Source organism: Crocuta crocuta, unplaced genomic scaffold (assembly GCF_008692635.1).
Source record: "Crocuta crocuta isolate KB4526 unplaced genomic scaffold, BGI_CrCroc_1.0 scaffold102, whole genome shotgun sequence".
In the NCBI taxonomy this organism is placed as follows: domain Eukaryota; kingdom Metazoa; phylum Chordata; class Mammalia; order Carnivora; family Hyaenidae; genus Crocuta; species Crocuta crocuta.
In genome coordinates this window covers 11,760,028-11,779,686 of record NW_027530019.1, presented here as the reverse complement: position 1 = coordinate 11,779,686, position 19,659 = coordinate 11,760,028, and the positions used below count along the sequence as shown (strand labels likewise).

The window sequence follows — 19,659 nt, the reverse complement described above, 5'->3', positions numbered from 1 at the left end:
GAGAGAGTTTGCTTGGTATATTCTTTTTTTTTTTCCTGAGCATAGTCTTAATTTTTTGAATTATTTTTGGGGTGCCTGGGTGAGTCAGTGGGTTAAGCCTTCGACTTCTGTTCAGGTCATGGTCTCGCAGTTCAGACCCTGGGTTGGGTCTGTGCTAACAGCCTAGAGCCTGCTTCAGATTCTGTGTCTCCCTCTCTGTGCCTCCCCTGCTCATGCTCTGTCTCTCAAAAATAAACAAACATTAAAAAAATTTTTTTTCCTTTTTNGCCCGTTTCTCCACATCCTCGCCAGCATCTAGAGTTCTCTGATTTGCTCATAAAAATTTTTTTTAAATCATTTTTTTATTAAAAGTTTTAAAATTTTTATTTATTTGTTTTGAGAGAAAGCAAGAGTGAGAGTGCAGAAGCAGAGGAGGAGCAGAGAGAGAGGGGGATAGAGGATCTGAAGAGGCTTTGTGCTGACAGCAGAAAGCTTCATACAGGTCTCGAACTGAAGAACTGTGAGATCATGACCTGAGCCAAAGTCAGATGCTTAACAGATTGAGCCACCCAGGTGCTGAGAAGAGAGAGAAACAGAGAGAGAGAGAGACTGAGAGAGAGAGGGGGAGGGAGGGAGGGAGACAGAGAGAGAGAGAGACAGAGAGAGAGAGAGAGAAACAGAGTCCATGCTGCTGGCACAGAGCCTGATGCAGGGCTTGAGCTCATGAACCTTGAGATCATGACCTGAGCCGAAATGAAGAGTTGGCTGCTTAACCTACTGAGGAAGATCAATATAAAGTAGAATTGAAGGGGAGTATTTATTTATGGCAGGAAATGATAGGAAATAAAAGATGAAGGGGCTCTTTGAGAGCACAGTGTGAATTATCTTGAAAATCAGAACACCTCTCTCTCTCTCTCTCTCTCAAAATAGATCAACGCTGTAAAAAATGGGGTAGGGGCGCCTGGGTGGCTCAGTTGGTTGACCGCCTGGCTCTTGATTTCGGGTCAGTCACGCTCTCCTGGTTTGTCAGTTTGAGCCCCACATCCGGCTTTGTACTGACAGCATGGAGCATGCTTGGGATTCTCTCTCTCCCTCTCTTTCTGTACCTCCTTCATTCTCATTCTTTCAAAATAAACAAACATATATGTATCTATAAAAAGAAAATCAGGACAATTAATGGACACAGGTTAAATGAAAATAATTCATTTATGAACATTGTATTGAAATAAAATTTCAGAATCATAAAGGATTATTCTTTGAGATGGGTGAGTAAACTTGCAGCAGTATGATTTATTCATTTTTTACGAAGGTTATTTAAATGTAGCTGATCCTTATACCAGATTCTTTTCAAAGGAGAGGATAAAGTCCTATCTTTGCAGTTTTACTAAAATTTTACCTACAGTGCTTCTTTTTTTGATAATAGATAAACATAAAATTTACCAATTTAACCATTTTTAATAGTATGTAAAAGTACATAAAACATTTACATCATTGTGCATCATTACCATCTGTCTCCAAAACTGTTTAATCTGTCCAAACTATAACTCTGTGCCCATTAAAGCCACTAATTTTCCATTCTCTTTTTTAACTAGGCCTTGTCAATTACCATTCTACTTACTGTCTCTATGAATTTGACTTTGCTGGGTATCTCATATAAGTTGAATCATATAAAATATTTGTCCTTTTTTGCCTAGTTCATTTCACTAAGCATTATGTCTTCAAGATTCATCTATATTGTAGCATGTGTTAGAATTTGCTTCCTTTTTAAAGCTGAATATATTTTACTGTGCATATACCATATTTTGTTTATGTATTCATCAGTGGACATTTGGTTGTTTCTACCTTTTGACTACTGTGAATATTGTTAGGAAAATTGCAGTAGAAGTATCTGAGTTCCCACTTTCAGTTCTTTTAGGTATACACCCAGAAGTGGAATTATTGGGTAATTTGGTTTAACTTTTTGAGGAATCACCAATTTTTGTTTTCCACAGTGACTGCACCATCTTATATTCCCACTTGCTATTGTGCAAGGTTCTAGAATTGCTCCACTTCCTTGCCAACGCTTGTTATTTTCTGTTTCTTTGATTGTAGTCTTCTTTGACTGGTAAGTATCTCATTGTGGTTTGATTACTAATATTTTGATAGGGATTGCACGAATCTGTAGATTGCTTTGGGTGGTATGGACATTTTAACAGTATTCTTCCCATCCATGATCATGTGTAGTACCACTTTTAATTGTTTTTAAAGTTTATTTATTTTGAGAGGGAGAGAGAGCACATGTGAACTGGGGAGAGGCAGAGAGAGAGGGAAAGGAATCTCAAGCAGGCTCTGTGCTGACAGTCGAGAGCCTGATGTGGGGCCCAAACTCAAGATGAACTGTGAGATCATGATCTGAGCCAAAGTCGGATGCTTAACTGACTGAGCCACCCAGACACCCTGTACCACCAATTTTTAAATTGAGTAATTCTCTCAGTCATCTTTTGGGTTTAAGCAAAGGTTCTTGATAATACATCACTACCACTTAGTATATCACATGTTGATATAAATTGTGGTAGAAAATACCTTGTTATTAGGAGATTGTCATTAACTATGAAGTATGATATAGGAAACCACTTTGTTGGGATGACTGGCTCTAATTTTTCATGTAGATACTTTTTATGATATGATCACCATTGTAAATTATCCCAGTATTACATAATCTCCATCTGGAAGATGAAAATCATCATTGTATTTCTTTTTTTCTTTTTTTTTAATGTTTGTTTACTTTTGAGAAAGACCGAGTGCGAGTGGGGGAAGGGCAGAGAGAGAGGGAGACAGAATTTGAAGCAGGCTCCAGGCTCTGAGCTGTCAGCACAGAGCCCACTGCGGGGCTCAAACTCATTAACTGTGAGATCATGACCTGAGCTGAAGTCGTACACTTAACTGACTGAGCCACCCAAGTGTCCCCATTGTTTTTTTTTTTTTTTCCTCCCAGTAGGAGCTATTTTTATTGTATTTTCCAGTTTTGACTAGGGGTGTGCTTAATAATGGTCATCTTGCTTTTAACTTTTTACCTCTATTTGCTTTCTCCAGTTCATTGATGTAGATGGATTAAAAACATTTTTTTCAATGTTTGTTTATATTTGAGAGAGAGAGAGAGAGAGAGAGACCATGTGCCAGCAGGGGAATGGCAGAGACAGAGAGACAGAGACAGAATCTGAAGTAGGCTCCAGGCTCTGAGCTGTCAGCACAAAGCCTGATGTGGGGCTTGAACTCACAAGGTGTGAGATCATGACCTGAGTCAGATGCTCAACTGACTGAGCCACCCAGGCGCCTGATGTGGATGGATTTTAATGTTATTAACGGAACCCCTTCACTTGCTTGCTTTGGCAGTCCCAGAACCTCATGGACACTCTGAATGGAAATCTTTTCAGATGTGGTTCACCTGATAAAAAGATGAGTAAAAGTAAATTACACTTTTGCATAAGACACAATATTAAGTTTTGATTTTTCTCTAAATGAAATACATCATAGGGGTGCCTATGTCAGTTGAGCATCGTACTCTTGATTTTGGCTTGTGTCATGGTCTTGTGGTTTGTGGGATCGGGCCCTACATTGGGTTCTGCACTGGCAGTATGGAGTGTGTTTGGGATTCTCTCTTCTCTGCATCTCTCTCAGATAAATAAACAAAAAAAATTCATTCTCTTTAAAAATAAAGAAAGAAATACATCACAAATGTCTCTAGAAACATGAAAGCCCAAAACAGTGAACACTAAAAGCACTGGATAATGTGTTAATAGCTACATTAAAAAAATGTTTTTTTTAATGTTTATTTTTGAGAGAGACAGAGTGTGAATGGGGAAGGGGCAGAGAGAGACAGAAACACAGAATCTGAAGCAGGCTCCAGACTCTAAGCTGTCAGCACAGAGCCCAATGCGGGGGTCGAACTCAACAGACAGTGAGATCATGATCTGAACTGAAGTCGGACACTCAACCAACCGAGCCACCTAGGCGCCCAATAGGTACATTTTTATTCTAAGTACAGAGTCTCTGTAAAGGTTGCCAAAGACATCTGGTAATCTGAGCACTTATAATTGTGTACCTCCAGAGGAAGTGTGCAGTGACATTTAGTATCATTTTTTGGAATTGGCTAGAAAGAGTTGGTGTGCTCAATGAAGAATTTCTTTTGTCTTCCTGACAGTATACGTTTAAATGGCAGGCAGAGTGTTAGCCTAGTTTACAAACTTCAGAATGGAAATGTAGATGATAAGAGGTGAGCTCCTTAAAGGACTTTTTTCACTTTTTATACTATATGCATATTACAGAATCTGGCACCTAGTAGGTATTTAGGAAACATTTGTGAAATGAAAGAATGTGAATAGTCAATTGATTACAAATATTTATTCAGTCAGGTAAAATGGCTTGTTCATTTTTGATACCTCCCTTGCCAGGCATTTAATTTGTCCCTTCCTCTGTTCTGCTAATCACTTGAACATTTTTCTAAATTACAGAATTTGTTTACATCATTTTTTGTGTCCTTTAATAGTCCTTTGTCCCTTCTTTATCTTTTTATAGTCTTCATTGTCACCTCCCCCCACTTTTTTAAAAGTTTATTTATTTATTGAGAGAGAGAGAAGCTGCACCCACCTAGGTGCCCCATCTTTTTCCCTTTTAAAAATAATTTCGCTGTTGTTTTAGAGGGGATTAGGTAGGCAAAGAGAGACACACATCTGACTAGTCCAGTATGTGTTCAGTTTTTATTAACNATATATATAGAGAGAGAGAGAGAGAGAGAGAGAGAGAGAATCCCAATCCCAAGTGGGATCTGTGCTGTCAGCGCAGAGCCTGATGTAGAGTTTGATACCATGAACCATGAGATCATGATCTGAGCCTAGACCAAGAGTCACACATTTAAGTTACTGAGCCACCCAGGTGCCTCTATTCAGTTAACACTTTAATATAAGCATTTTTCCAGTTAACCAACATCCTTCTAAATTGAGGAAACATATCTTAAACTTTTACTATCCCCTGCTATTGGAAACTTGGGTGTTAATATTACTGTTTAGGTAAACCGTAATAAAAATTTTGGTGCATAGGGGCACCTGGCTAGTTCTGTCAGCAGAGTATGCGACTCTTGATCTTGGGGTTGTGCATTCAAGCTCCACATTGGTCATGGAGCCTATGTAAAAAAAAGATTAAAAAAATTAAATATTTAATTTAAAATTTAAAAATTTTTGGTGCATTAAACTTTTTGTAAGTTTCAGGGTGTTTCCTTAGGAACAATACTTGAATATAGCTTCTGGGGTGGAGGATATGAACATTTAAAGAGCTATTAAGTAAAAAAGTTATACATGCTTGTTTTAGAACATTTGAAGAATATAGTAATATTATTAAAAAAATTGAAGTCAGCTTGAATCTCACAATGCTGTGATAACCACTGATTTAACATTTTGGTGTATTCCTTTCTAGAGATCTATAATATTTATCTGTATATCTTAAACACTTTAATTTTTTTTAAGTTTATTTATTTTGAGAGAGAGCGAGCAAGAGCACATGGGCCAGGAGGAGCAGAGAGAGAGAGAGAGAGCGAGCGAGTGAGCGAGAGAATCCCAAGCAGAGCCTGACACAGGGCTTGATCCCAAGAACCAANTCGGACGCTTAACCGACTAAGCCACCCAGGCGCCCCTATTTTTTAATAAAGATTTTTAAAGATTATTTATTTTGAGAGAGACAGCACAAGTGGGGGAAGGGCAGAGACTAAGGGCGACGTAGAATTCCAAGCAGGCTCTGCAGTGTCAGCAGAGCTTGACGTGGGTTTTGAACCCACAAAACAGATTGTGACCTGAGCTGAAACCAAGAGTTGGACACTTAACTGACTGAGCCACCCAGGCGCCCCAATAAAGAATTTTTTAAGTTTATTTATTTGAAAGAGAAAAAGAGAGTACTGGGGAGAGACAGAGAGGGGGAGAGAGAGAGAGAGAGAGAGAGAGACTCCCACACAGGCTCTGCAGTGTCAGCGCAGAGCCTCATGTGGGGCTCCAACTCCCAAACTACCAGAACATGACCCGAGCTGAAATCAAGAGTTGGATGCTCAACTGACTGAGTCAGCGAGGCAACCATATTTTACACATTTTGTCTATCTATCTATCTATCTATCTATCTATTATTATTGTTATTATTTTAAAAATATGTTTATTCATTTTTGACAAAGAGCATGCACATGAATGTGTGATTTGGGGGAGGGACACAGAGAGATGGAGACAGAGGATCTGAAGTCAGCTCCGAGGTGACTGCAGAGCCCGAACCACAAGATCATGACCTGACCTGGCCTACACATTTAAAAAACCAGCTGAAGTGTATGTTAGGGCTCTGTCCAGAGAGGTTGTACTGTTTAATACTTCTGTGAGCAAAGTATGTCAAGTATCATGCAGTCTTTCTTCCATCATTCATTCAATGAATGTGTTTATTTAAATTAAAAAAATTTTTAAAAAATTTGTTATATATTTATTTTTGAGAGACACACACAGAATGTGAGTCAGGGAGGGGCAGAGAGAGAGACACACACAGAATTAGAGGCAGGCTCCAGGCTCTGAGCTGTCAGCACAGAGCCTGATGTGGGACTCGAACTCACGAACATTGAGATGATGACCTGAGCTGAAATTAGATACTTAACTGACTGAGCCACCCAGGCATCCCAATTAATGTATGTTTATTTAGAGTGAAACTCTTGTCTTGTGTCTACAGTTAATCTCCTCACATTTTTTCTTGTATTCTATTAGGCTTTTGTCCCTGCTTCTCCTCTAGAATTATACTTTGTGACCATCAGTCATTCCTTTTTCCACATGGCCTGTTAGCAGCTTCCCACTTGGCTTCCAGGACATTACATTCTTCTAGTTGTACTCTTATCTCAGGGTCTGTCCTTCTTGCTGTGTGCTAGTTCTTCCTTACCTACCTACCCCTCAGTGTTAGCATACTTCACGGCTCACACCTTGATTATCGTGTTTAAAGAAGACTTTATTTTAAGGCACCTGGGTGGCTCAGTTGGTTCAACATCTGACTCTTGGTTTCAGCTCAGGTCTTGATCTGGAGTTTGTTATATTGAGCCCTGAGTCAGTTTTTGTGCTGACTGCGTAGAGCCTGCTTGGGATTCTCTCTCTCTCTCTCTCTCTCTCTCTCTCTCTCTCCCTCCCTCCCTCCTCTCTCCTCTCTCCTCTCTCTCTCTTCTCTCTCTCTCTCTCTCTCCCCCTTCCCTCTTGCACATGTGTGCTCTCTCTTCTCTCTTTCTCAAGAAAGAAGGAAAGAAAAACAGCTTTATTTCCAACTGAGGGTTGGTAGGGCATTTGTTATGATGAACACTGGGTGCTCATTGAATTCTACCCCTGAAACCAATATTGCACTGTGTTAACTAAGTAGAATTTAAGTAAAAATTTGAAAAGGAAGAAAAAAGTGGGGGTGAGAGTGCCTGCATGGTTCAGTCACTGAAGTGTCAAACTCAGTTTCAGCTCAGGTCATGACCTCATATAGAATCCTGAGTTGGGCTCCACAGGGCTTCCACTGCTTGGAATTCTCTCTCTCTCTCTCTCTCTGTCTCTCTCTTTCTCTCTCTCTCTCTATCTCTCTCTCTGCCTCCCCTGGTTGTGTGCTTTCTCTCTTTCTCTCTCTAAACAAATAAACATTAAAAAAAGAAAAACTACAGAAAAAATAAATTAAAAATAAGAAAACTTTATTTCCTTAGCTCATTTAGTCTCTTACACAAATGACTTTCAAATTTATATCTCCAGCTTTGGCCTTTTCTCTGAAATCTGGACTCCTATTCAGTTACCTACACAATATCTCCAGTTGGATGTCTAATAGGATTTTAAATTTGTCCAAAACTGAGCCTTGATCTTTTTCTGCCTCCAAATCTCCAACTCTCCAGCCACCCCCTTGGAGCTAGGAGTCATACAGTAGTCAAGCTGTGGTCACTCTGTCTTGACTTATTTATTAGTTGTATATGTGAATAGCCACAGAAATGGCTTAGAATTAGAGGGCAGTTAAGCCTTGTGGTTTAGCATACTCAGAAAATATGTGCAGACATACTTAGGGCTTATAGTGGACATTAGGTAATCTGCTTCCTCTTTCCCCCATTACTCCTTTGGTCTCACTTTTTAAAAGTTTTTTAATGTTTATTTTTGAAGGAGAAAGAGACAGAGTGTGAACAGGTGAGGGGCAGAAGAGAGGGAGACAGAGAATCGAATGCAGGCTCTAGACTGAGCCAGCAACACAGAACCCGATGAGAGGCTTGAAACCACAGGCTGCGTGATCCCATTTTCAATGAGATTAAAAAATTCAATTTTCAATTCTCTAACACTGTTCTTTAGCCTTAATGCTTTCTTGCTATCCCTCAAACACTTTGGGAAAGCTTCCATCTGCAGGCCTTTGCCTGGAATATTCTCTGAGATATGGCTTATTCTCTACCTCTTTATTCAAATGTCACCTTCTCAGCGAGTCCTTAACCACACTGTTTAAACTTATGACCCTTTGCAGCACTGCTAATCTCCTTTTCCTACATCATTTCCATAGCCTTAGTCACCATATAACATATATAATATTTGTTTAATTTTGTTTGTTTCTTCTCCCTATTCCCATACTAGAATCCTATATAAGCAGGGGGTAGGACAATTTATCTATTTTGCTCACTCCTGTATCCTCTAGTACCTATAAGAGTGCCTCACATGTGGTAGGAGGTGACTCTGAGTGTTAAGAACATAGCTTAGTGTTTAAAAAGTTAATGCGACAGTACCTCATGCTCTTCCTTTCCGACTGGGGCCTGACACAATGGCTCCTGCAAAGAATGGTGGTGAGAATAAGGAGGGCCATTCTGCTATCAGTGAAGTTGTGACCAAAGATTATACTATCACCATTAACAAGTACCTTCATGGAGTGGACTTCAAGAAGTATGCCCTTTGGATCTGCAGTGAGCATGGAGCCTGCTTAAGATTCTCTCTCCCCTGCTCCCCTGCTCGTGCTCTCTTTCTTAAAAAAAAAAAAAAAAGGAAGGGTACCCTTTGGGCCCTCAGAGAGACCCATAAATTTGCCTTGGAGGGGATGGAAACTCCAGATGTGGTCATTGATACCAAGCTCAACACATCTGTCTGGGCCAAAGGAATAAAGAATGTTTCTTACCGTAAACTGGATGTGTTTGTCCCAAAAACAGAATGAAGATTCACCAAACAGGCTGTGTTGTATATTGGTTACCTTTGTTCTTGTGAGTACTAAAAAATCTGCAGATAGTAAACGTGGATGAGAACTATCTGCTTGCTGGTTGTCAAAGTTATAAGAGCATGCACACCCACACATACACGTACACCCACACACAAGCCCGATGCAGTTTTAGAACATGAGTAGAAATCTATCTAGAATAGTACTAATTCTTGATTTGAGGGGTTCAAAAACAGTTTTAAAATTTTATGAAAGTGGGGTGCCTGGGTGGCTCAGTCAGTTGAGCATGTGACTCTTAATTTTGGCTCAGGTCATGATCTTACAGTTTTTGAGTTCGAGCCCCCATCAGGTTCGGTGCTATCAGTGTGATCCTGCTTGGGATTCTCTTTCTTTCTCTCTTTTCTGTGCTCCTCCCCTGCTTGCTCTCTCTCAAATTAAGTAAATAAACTTAATAAAATTTAAAATAGCTTTCTTTCTAAATTTTTTTTATTTTTCCATTTATTTATGATGTTATAGATTAATGGATGTGTATGATTAATATGTGTATGTATATTTACTTTATTTTCCATATTATTTTAGTTTACAGTTTAAATTTTTTATGCAGTCAAATCTGTATTTTTGTTTCTAAGCTTAGAAAATGGTTCCATGTTCTTTGCCTTCCTGCCCAGAGATTTGATAGTCACTTGTGTTTTGTTGTAGCTTCTTTGTCAAGGAATGAAAGGGTGTGTTGAGACCATAGAGTTTAGGAAATCATAGGCTTATAGTTAGAAACTGAGGGCATGGAAGTGGCAGAGATTGTTCAGGGAGAGTATTTAGCTGAAGAGAAAAGGGCAGGACAATGGGGAGGGCTTCAGCAGAGAACCAACAGGTAGGTAGGTAATTTGCAAATGATGTTAAAAAGGAAGTCAATGGTAGGAAAATAAGGAAAGAGGGACATAGCAGAGTCCAGGAGTGATGCAAGTTTTAGAAAGGCTAGAGTGATCAGCGGTGTCAGTTAGCTTAGGACAAAGATTGAACACCTGAGGATAATAACTGAAGAGTGGTTATTGGATGTGGCCACTAGAAAATCACTGGTGAGCTTTAATAAGGAATATTTTAGTGGAGAGATGAAAGTGCAGTACAACTCTTAAGGATTTGGTGCCTCAGATTTATTTGTGCTCAGCTTTTTTCCACCATCTTTCCATGCCACCATGATGCACATGAATGTCCTGGCAGATGCTCTTAAGAGCGTTAACAATGCTGAAAAGAGAGGCAAACACCAGCGTCTTATTAAGCCATGTTCCAGAGTTGTCATCTGATTTATAATGATGATGCTGAAGCACCGTTACATTAGTGAATTTGAAATCATTGGTGATCACAGAGCTGGGAAAATTGTTGTGAACCTCACAGGCAGGTTAAACAAGTGTGGAGAGATCAGCCCTAGATTTGACTTAAAACTCAAGGATCTAGAAAATGGCAGAATAATCTGCTCCCATTCTACCAGTTTGGTTTCACTGTACTGACGACCTCAGTCGGCATCATGGACCATGAAGAAGCAAGATGAAAACACACAGGAGGGAAAATCCTGGGATTCTTTTTCTAGGGATGTAATACATACATGCAAATGAACAAGCACGTGTGTGGGGGGTGGTCAGAGAGAGAAGGGTACAGAGGATGAGAGGCTTGAACTCACGAACCATGAGATCATGACCTGAGCTGAAGTCAGATGCTTAACCGACTGAGCCACCCAGGTGCCCTGAGTCCCAGACCTTTAGACACTTCACTTCCTGGTTCTTTTTCCTCCTCTCTGTTTCTCAGGCTTATTTTTGCAGGCTTAGCAATAAGCAAGTACCAAAGAACAAAGGGAGGAGAGACTGAAAGTCTCTGTGTCACCTCAGGGAATGTACATTTGTTCCAGTCAGACTACTTTTTACCTTACATGGGCATAGGTGATGTCTAGATTAGGCTGTAACCTCTGTAGTACTCAGCCAATGAGGAACCAGGGAAGGGACTTGGATGCTAGGAAATAAATTGTTTGCTATAACTGCCCAGAGTGTGCCTGTCCATGAGACACCAGCTCTTGCAAGTACATTGATTAAAGCCTTGCTTCACTGTGCTCCGAGTCTCTATGTCCCTCCTTTGATTGGGTCAGTGGGCTTATTTCTAACACAATTTTTTTTTTTATGTTTATTTTTGAGAGCAAGAGAGTGAGGCAGAGATCAAGGCAGACCATCTGAAGCAGGCTCCATTCTGTCAATGCAGAGCATGACGTGGGGCTCAAGCTCATGAACTGAAATATGAGATCATGACCTGAGATGAAGTCAGTCACTTAAACCAACTAGGCTGCCCAGGTGCCCCTACAGGTACAATTTTTATATGTAGGGAGTCTATCATAAGGTATTTAGTAAAATAAATAAATAAATAAATAAATAAATAAGAAGTTTGCATTGTGCTTTTCTTAGCACTCTTAAGTTCAGTTACCATTTCTATTCCTTTGCCCTTGGTTATCATCAGTCCCGGGTTTCTATTTATGATTTCTGAGTGCTGAGGAGGACTGGAGAAAACCATGTAATTGAGCTAATTACTTCATTGATACATGTTGCTGAGTCAGATTTGGCCCTTGATATTGTAGTTAATTGTCATGGACGTTTCATGGGATATTGACTCTTAACTCATTCTGTCGACAGAAAAGTTCATGGTATTGTTTCATTTTATACTTTTATTTATTAAAATATATTTGAGTGTCTACCATATGCCACCAATATGCTTATGAATCCAAAATTTGAAGAGGGAAACAGTAACAATGCCGAATACAGTACATTGGTAGAGAAAAAGAGGGGCACCAGGGTGGCTCAGTTGGTTAAGTGTCCAACTTTGGCTCAGGTCATAATTTCATGGCTTGTGAGTTTGAGATCCATGTTGGGCTCTGTGCTGACAGTTCAGAGCCTGGACCCTGCTTTGGATTCTGTGTCTCCATCTCTCTCTGCCGCCACCCTGCTCACACTCTGTCTCTCTCTCAAAAATAAATAAACATTAAAAACAAAAAAGAAAAAGAAAGGAAAAATGTTAATTTGATTTGGTGATTAAGAAGTCATGGTGACCTGGGGCCATTACTGGGTGGCTCAGTTGGTTAAGTATCTGACTTCAGCTCAGATAGTGATCTCCCTGTGTGAGTTCTAGCCCTGCATTGGGCTCTGTGCTAACAGCTTAGAGTTTGGAGTCTGCTTCGGATTCTGCGTCTCCCCCTCTCTCTGCCCCTCCCCCACTCACAAATAAATAAACATTAAAAATAAAAGTTGAAGGGAAAAAAAAAGTCATGATGACCTTAAAGTAGTATCTGTCAGTAGGGAGTAGTATCTATCAGTAGAGAGTAAAGGTGGAATGCTCTTTGTAGTTGATGGAAGAGTAAATGATAGGTGATAGAGAAGGAGGACCAGAGAAAGACAGAGGGAGAAGAGGGGGAGGGAGCAAGGAAGGAAGAAGGGAAGAGGAAGTGGGGAGAGGGAAGGAGAGAAAAAGGAGAATAACTTCTCTGTGAGAAGGTTGGATGGGAGCCATAAAGGAATTTCTTTTTAGCTTAAAATAGGACCTTCTTTATGTGCTGAGGGAAAGGTGCTAATAGGGAAGGAGAGGTTGAAGATTCAAGATATGGTGTGTTTCATGGGGTGAGATGTTGAAGGAGGTAGGAATTAGGTGGGATTTATAATGTGGGTCGAGGATACAAATGGATGGGTTGGCTTTGAACAGGAGGAACACCTTTTCTGGGACTGAAATAAAAATAGGTGAGGAGATATATGAATATAGATAATGTTATAAGTAAGGGCATGGGGGTAGAGGGAGGGCATGATAATTTGCATATCTTTATAAGATCAGAAGCAAGGCTGGTGGTTGAGAGTGAAGGACCTGGGCAGATGATGACTGGGGGACCTGAGTTGAGAAAATGATTGAAAGAGTTGTTGAGGGGAAAAGGAAGAGGGAATTTAAGTTTATTTTAAAGGACTAAGGTTGAAGACTTTCTATCCTTATGAATCTATTTAGTGATTTTTCTTTAGAGTATCTCACTTCCCAGAAACAGTATTGACCTGGAGCTGTGGTTTTGTGGTCAGGTTCAGAGAATGCGTTACAAATACAAAGTTGCTGCTAAGAGATTTAGATGTCTAACCATAGGATTTGGATTGGGGGGAAATCACGATTTGAGGGGCAGGAGGGTTTTTGTAAAGTCATAGAGTAAGTATGGTCAGAGTATGATTTCCGTGAGGAATTAGAGTAATCAAGGGGGAACACTTTCAAATGATGACAAGATCTAGAGTAAAGAACTAGTTTCTTTAAAAAAATTTTTTTTAATGTTTTATTATTTTTGAGAGAGGCAGTGTGAACAGGGGAGGGTCAGATAGAGAGGGAGACAAAGAATCCGAAGCAGGCTCCAGGCTCTGAGCTAGCTGTCAGCACAGAGCCTGACGCGGCTTGAACCCGTGACCTTGAGANCCTAAGCGAAAGTCAGACGCTCAACCGACTAAGCCACCCAGGCGCCCCTAGAGGCCTATGAATTCTGATGTGTAGTAATTGGATAGGTCATCTTCGTGAACTTTAAAATCTGGCACTGTAATAGGTTTAGTGGGAAAGAAGAGTCTGAACTAGGCTCTCAGGTGTTCACTGAATGAGGAGTTATGACTAAAGGATCAGAAGATACTAGTGATGAGGAGAAGACATATCTAGAACATGCGACCATAAAGGAGAATGATCATGATCCGGAAGCTGCACTAGAAAGGCAAGTGAGTGCCAGTCACTCCTGGCTCTGTGGAGGTAGGGACTGCAGTAAAGAGAGTGCTGTGAGAAAATCTTGTTGGGAGAGCCACGTTTAAGTGAAGGTAAATAAATAAAGGAACATTTAAAAAGGATTGAGGGAGCCTGGGGTTTGGTAACAAGAAAATGATTATTTTCTTGGGCATAATGGAAAAGATTGGGCAAGTAAGGATATTACTGCCTTTGAATGTTGAAAGTGTTTGATTGGGCTCACTTGTCTGAACTTTGACACAAGGTATTTTGATACTGAAACGGTTTAAAGTATGTGACTTGGTCACATAGAGCTGGTAAAGGCTTTTATAAAGTTAATGGTAAGGATAACAAAGGCCATATTCTGGGTGAGAGATTTAATATCCTCAACAAAGTTGAAGTCCCTCATTAGGTAAAGGCTCCCATAAAGAATGTGGTCAAGGGCTGGTTGTGTCCAAGGATTCCCATGATGCTTGTAGAAGGGTTATAGACCCATACTGGGGGGTGGGGTAAGGTTGGTGATGAGGATAATTTTAGAATAGAGTGATTATCAGTTTAAAATTGAATGGCTTGTGTATATAAACTGGGAGCAAATGGAAATGAGTAACTTTGGTTTTAGGATGCTGTGATATGGGTTAATTTTTAAATTCAATTTAATTTTTTTTGGTGCTGTGACTCAGTTTAATTTTTTATTTTAAAATGTGCTAAAATTTTTGAAAAAAATTGAAGAGAAAATGAATATGAATTTTTGAAGAGTTTTTTAGTTTTTAAAAATTTTTTACTGTTTATTTTTATAAATAAGAGAGCATGTGCATGTGTGAGTAGCGGAGGGCAGAGAGAGTGAGAGAGGGACACACAGAATCTGAAGCAGGCTCAAAAACCCAGTCCAAATGAGCTTGAAAAGAGAATACTTTTGTCTTATGTTATTGAAAAGGCTAGGGAAAGCACTGGCTTCAGGTATGGCTTTTGTAGTTTAGTTGATGTCACCAGGACCTAGTCTGTTTCCTTCTCTGAACTCAAATCTGTTCTCTACTATGTGTTGATTTGATCTTTAGGTTTCATACAACAGCAGGGTGACTGAAATAGCTCCAGTTGTCTTTCCAGTTCTGGTGCAGTAGCAAGAACTTCTATTCTCCAACTCAAGCAAAAAGTCCCATGCTTGACTGTCATTGACAGGATGAGCCATGTGTCCATCTTTGATCTGGTTATAGGCAGGGGAATGTGATGCCCTGATTTGCTTGTATCTAGGTCACTAGTATTTATAGGTTTGGATCAGTATCTCTCCTGCTTTGGACCCGTTTATGTACAGAGGAATAGTCTTCTATATCTGACTTTTCCTCTGGGTCTAGATTGCTCCTGTCGTAGAACAGTCTGGATATCTGAGATTTTGTTAAGTTAGTATTTCTACAACAAATGCAGTGACTACTGAGCTTTGTTAAAGGCACAGTTGCAGGTACTTTTGTCAGTTCCTTAGAGGAATAAACCTAGTCTTTGTTTTCAAGAAAGTGACGAGTTATTGGTGTATGTTATGCTTCTTTCTATCACAGGTAACAAAGATATTTGGATTTCTTTAAGAACTGGATGTTCATTTCACACATCCACATGGTAAAAGGGAGCCTGGAATGCCATAATTAATTCAGGATGAACAGTGTGGATCCACACCTCAGAGAGACTGGAATGTATGTAGTTAAGGAACTGGAGGGATCCACTGAAGCTATAGAGAATAGGTTTTCTTAAAGCCTTTTCAGCATGTGAATTTGTCATTCTTCTCCTGCATTAGGGTTTCCTTTCCTCCCTTCCCCTCCTCTCCCCTCCCCTCCCCTCCCCTTCTTTCCCCTCCCCTTTTCCCTCCCTTCCCCTCCCCCTCTCCTCTCCTCTCCCTGCTCCCCTTCTCTCCTCTCTTCCCTGTCCCCTGTCCCCTCTCCCTGCCCTCTTCACTCACCTTGGGCTTGAACTCATGACCCTGAGATCAGGAATTGCATGTTCTGCCAGCTGAGCCAGCTCCTGTATTGGGTTTTCTTAATGTCTCTTTTGGTCTCTGGTTATACCATTCCTGCTTCATTCATCCCGTCACTTCATCCTCTTGTTTACATATGCTTTTCCTTACCTTGTGTCATCTCATGTATGCTCTGTGTTATCTTAAGTCCTCTTCTCTGGAAATGGTTCAGATTATGCTCTTGCTTCCTACCTTAACAAGTCCCTTCTGCTTCTCATTCAGTTGAGAGAGAGAGAGTGCATTTGTATCTAAGACAATCTGACTGTCATATCTGTTGGGCTAAGCTCTTAGCAAGCTCTTTCCTCCCGAGACTGATGGCCATTCTGTAGGACTGGTGACCTTTTGGATCAGGTGCATGCCCCTGTGCCAGGGTTGTGTGTAATTTATATGGAGATTAGGAGATAACAGGAAATAAGAGGCCACAACACAGCTCCTTTATATGCAGAGGGCTATTGGGGGAGCTAGGATTTGGTTGATCAATCTGGTAAGAACTAGATTATTTAGAAGGCCATTGTTTATGTCAGCAAGGGCATCCAGATAGGCTCCAAGAAAACACTAAACTATTAAGAATGAGAGGATTTCTGTAGGAGGAGATTAGGGAGAATGATGTTGATAGAGGATGAAGACAGAGAGAAGATGCTAGAGTGGTGGAAATTGCAATTGCAAAAGTTTCAGGTAAAAAAAAAGGGTAGAGCACTTGTTGGGAAGAGCATTAGGTGTTATATGGAATCCAACTTGACAATAAACTATGAAAGAAAAAAAAGGGTAGAGCATATAAGAAAAAGAGATGAATCCAGAGTATTGAGGTCTTTTTATGTTAAGCTAAGGAGTTTAGGTTCATTGTTTAATTGTCTTGACATTCTCACCTTAAAATCATTATGAGAATTTACAAATGAATAAAGTTCAGGTTTGAGAAGTGTTGTAGGGGCGCCTGGTTGGCTCAGTCGGTTAAGCGTCCAACTTCAGCTCAGGTCATGATCTCACGTGGGTTCGAACCCCACATTGGGCTCTGTGCTGACAGCTCAGAGCAGGGAGCCTGCTTCCGATTCTGTGTCTCTCTCTCTCTCTCTGCCCCTCTCCCGCTCGCTCTCTGTCTCTGTTTCTCAAAATAAAATAAAGATATAAAAAAAAAAAAAGGTGTTGTTTTTCTTTTCTGCAAGATTGTATGACATTTGAATTTTAATTTTGTTACATTAATATTGTTAAATATTTATTTGTAAAACTTCTGTGATTTATAAAAACTTTATATAATTAATATATAAAAAATTTTACTCGTTTAAAGTATACAGCCAGTTTTTAAGTGTATTCACAATTGTGTACCATTCTCACAGTCAATTTTAGAACATTTTCATAACCTCACAAAGAAGCCTTATTCCCATTAGCAGTTACTTTCTATTTCCCCCAATATTCCCAGCCCTAGGCAACTACCATTCTACTTTGTATCTCTCTAGGTTCATACAGTATGAGGTCTTTTATGATTGAGTTTCATGTATCATAATGTTTTCATGTATTACCAAATAAATATGTATGTGTGTGTGTATATATATATATATAATTATGTGTGTGTATACATACATATACATATGGTTATAATTTGAATTTCATTAATAAAATTTGTGGAAATTTGTTTTTTCTCCTGTTATATAAGTACCTACATAATACCCTATTTTGCCTTTTCCTTTACAAAGTCTAAGACATTTACTATCTGGTTGTCTACAGAAAAAGTTTGCTAACCCTTGAGTTAAAGCATAATTAATTGATAGCTATACACCATTGGATATCAGTTAACTTCTCTAGGTCTGTTTCCACATTTATAAAATAAGAGGGATTGAAGAAAATCTATATGGTATACCTTCCAATTCTAATATTCCAATAATAGTTCCTTCTGTATTTACTTCATATAATATTTTGAATAAGAGCTTAGGCCAGTTTATAAAGTATGAAGAAATATGTATATTTCTATAAAGTACCCAAAATATGAAGAACTACTTTATTAATATTTGATCAAAGAAGATCAAGTGGTTCTCAGACAATTGGCTATACACATGCAGAGGAATGAAGCTGGACCCCTACCTCATACCATATACAAAGATTAATTCAAAACAGATCAGTAATCTAGGGGCACCTGGCTGACTCAGTCGGTGGAGCATGAGACTTTTGATCTCGAGTTGTGAATTCAAGCCACATGTTGGGTGTAGAGATTACTTAAAATAAAATCTTCAAAACAGATATATAAATTTAAATGTAAGCAGTAAAATTATAAAACTTCTGGAACAGAGAAAATCTTCCTGACCGTAGGTTTTGGATCCTATTAAGATACCGAAAAGATACTCCACAAAATGGGAGAAGATGTCTGCAAATGATATATCAGATAGTGGATTGATATCCAGAATATATAAAGAACTCTTACAGCTCAACAGCAACCAGAAAAACAAGCCAGTTCAAAAATCGGCAAAGGATTTGAATAGAAATTTCACCAAAGCATATGTACAAATGGTCAATAAAAGCAAATGGAAATATGCTCAAAGTCATCAGTGATTAGGGAAATGCAAATCAAAACCCTAATGAGATACCCCTTCACTTGCACTAACATGGCCATAATCAAAAAAACGGCTAGAACAAGTATATATAAGTAATATCATATAGTATTTGTCTTTCTATCTGACTAATTCATTTAAAGTGATGTGCTCAGGGCTATCCATGTTGTTGCAAATAGCAGGGTTTCTTTCTTTTTTTTTTTTATGCCTGAATAGTCTATTACATGTGCATGTGTGTTTAAACACACACAAGTATGTATCACATTTTCTTCATCCATTCATCTGTTGATGAACACTTAGGTTGTTTCCATGTCTTGGCTATTATAAATAGCGTTGCAGTGAACATGGAGATGCAGATACATACCTCGAAATGGAATTGCAGAATCATATGGTAGTTCTGTTTTCAGTTTGTTGAGGAACCTACATACTGTTATCCATAGTGGCTGTGTCAATTTATAGTCCCACTAGTAGTGCACAAGGGTTCCTTTTTCTCCATGTTCTAGGCAGCATTTGTTATCTCTTGTCTTTGTGATGATAATCATTCTAACAGACGTGCGTCATGGGAATGCATATCTTGCATATTATAACTTGACAACGTAGTATATAGCTTGACCTTACTTGTAATTCAAACCATGTTAATTTTCATTGAAAGGACTTTGTTGCAGTATGAGTTTTGCATGTAATCACTTTTGATATTAGGTTGAATTTACTGAGAAACATCAAGTCTGTAGGAAGTTAAATTTTTTAAATGACTTTTGAGAAAAACCACACTTTTAATTTTTTTAATGTTTGTTTGTTTTTGAAGGAGAGAAACAGCATGAGCAGGAGAAGGGCAGAGAGAGGGAGACACAGACTTTGAAATGCGCTCCTGGCTCTGAGCTGTCAGCATAGAGCCCAATGTGGGGCTCGAATTCATGAACTGTAATATCAAGACCTGAGCCAAAGTCCAATAAGCCACCCAGGTGCTCCAGGAAAAGTTAATTTCTAAAGTTGTTTTAGGGTTCAATAATAGTGGTTGAGGGCGGTTCTCCTCATTCAGACAAATTTCAGCTAGAAAAAATTGTAGTAAAACTTTACCACTGCTAAGCCTGCCAACTTCCTTTTTTAAAAAAAAATTTTTTTTTAAATGTTTTATTTATTTCTAGGAGAGAGAGAGAGAGAGACAGCGTGAGCAGGGGAGGGTCAGAGAGAGAGAGGGAGTCACAGGCTCTGAGC

General features: G+C 39.3%; 1 protein-coding gene and 1 pseudogene across 1 annotated transcript in view; both read left to right on the top strand.

The window, feature by feature from the left end:
* Positions 1–19,659, top strand: part of MGA (MAX dimerization protein MGA) — a 165,031-nt gene that overhangs the window by 23,405 nt on the left and 121,967 nt on the right. The gene's annotated exons all lie outside the window — the stretch shown is intronic.
* On the top strand, positions 10,350–10,741 carry LOC144231775 (small ribosomal subunit protein uS8 pseudogene; annotated as a pseudogene).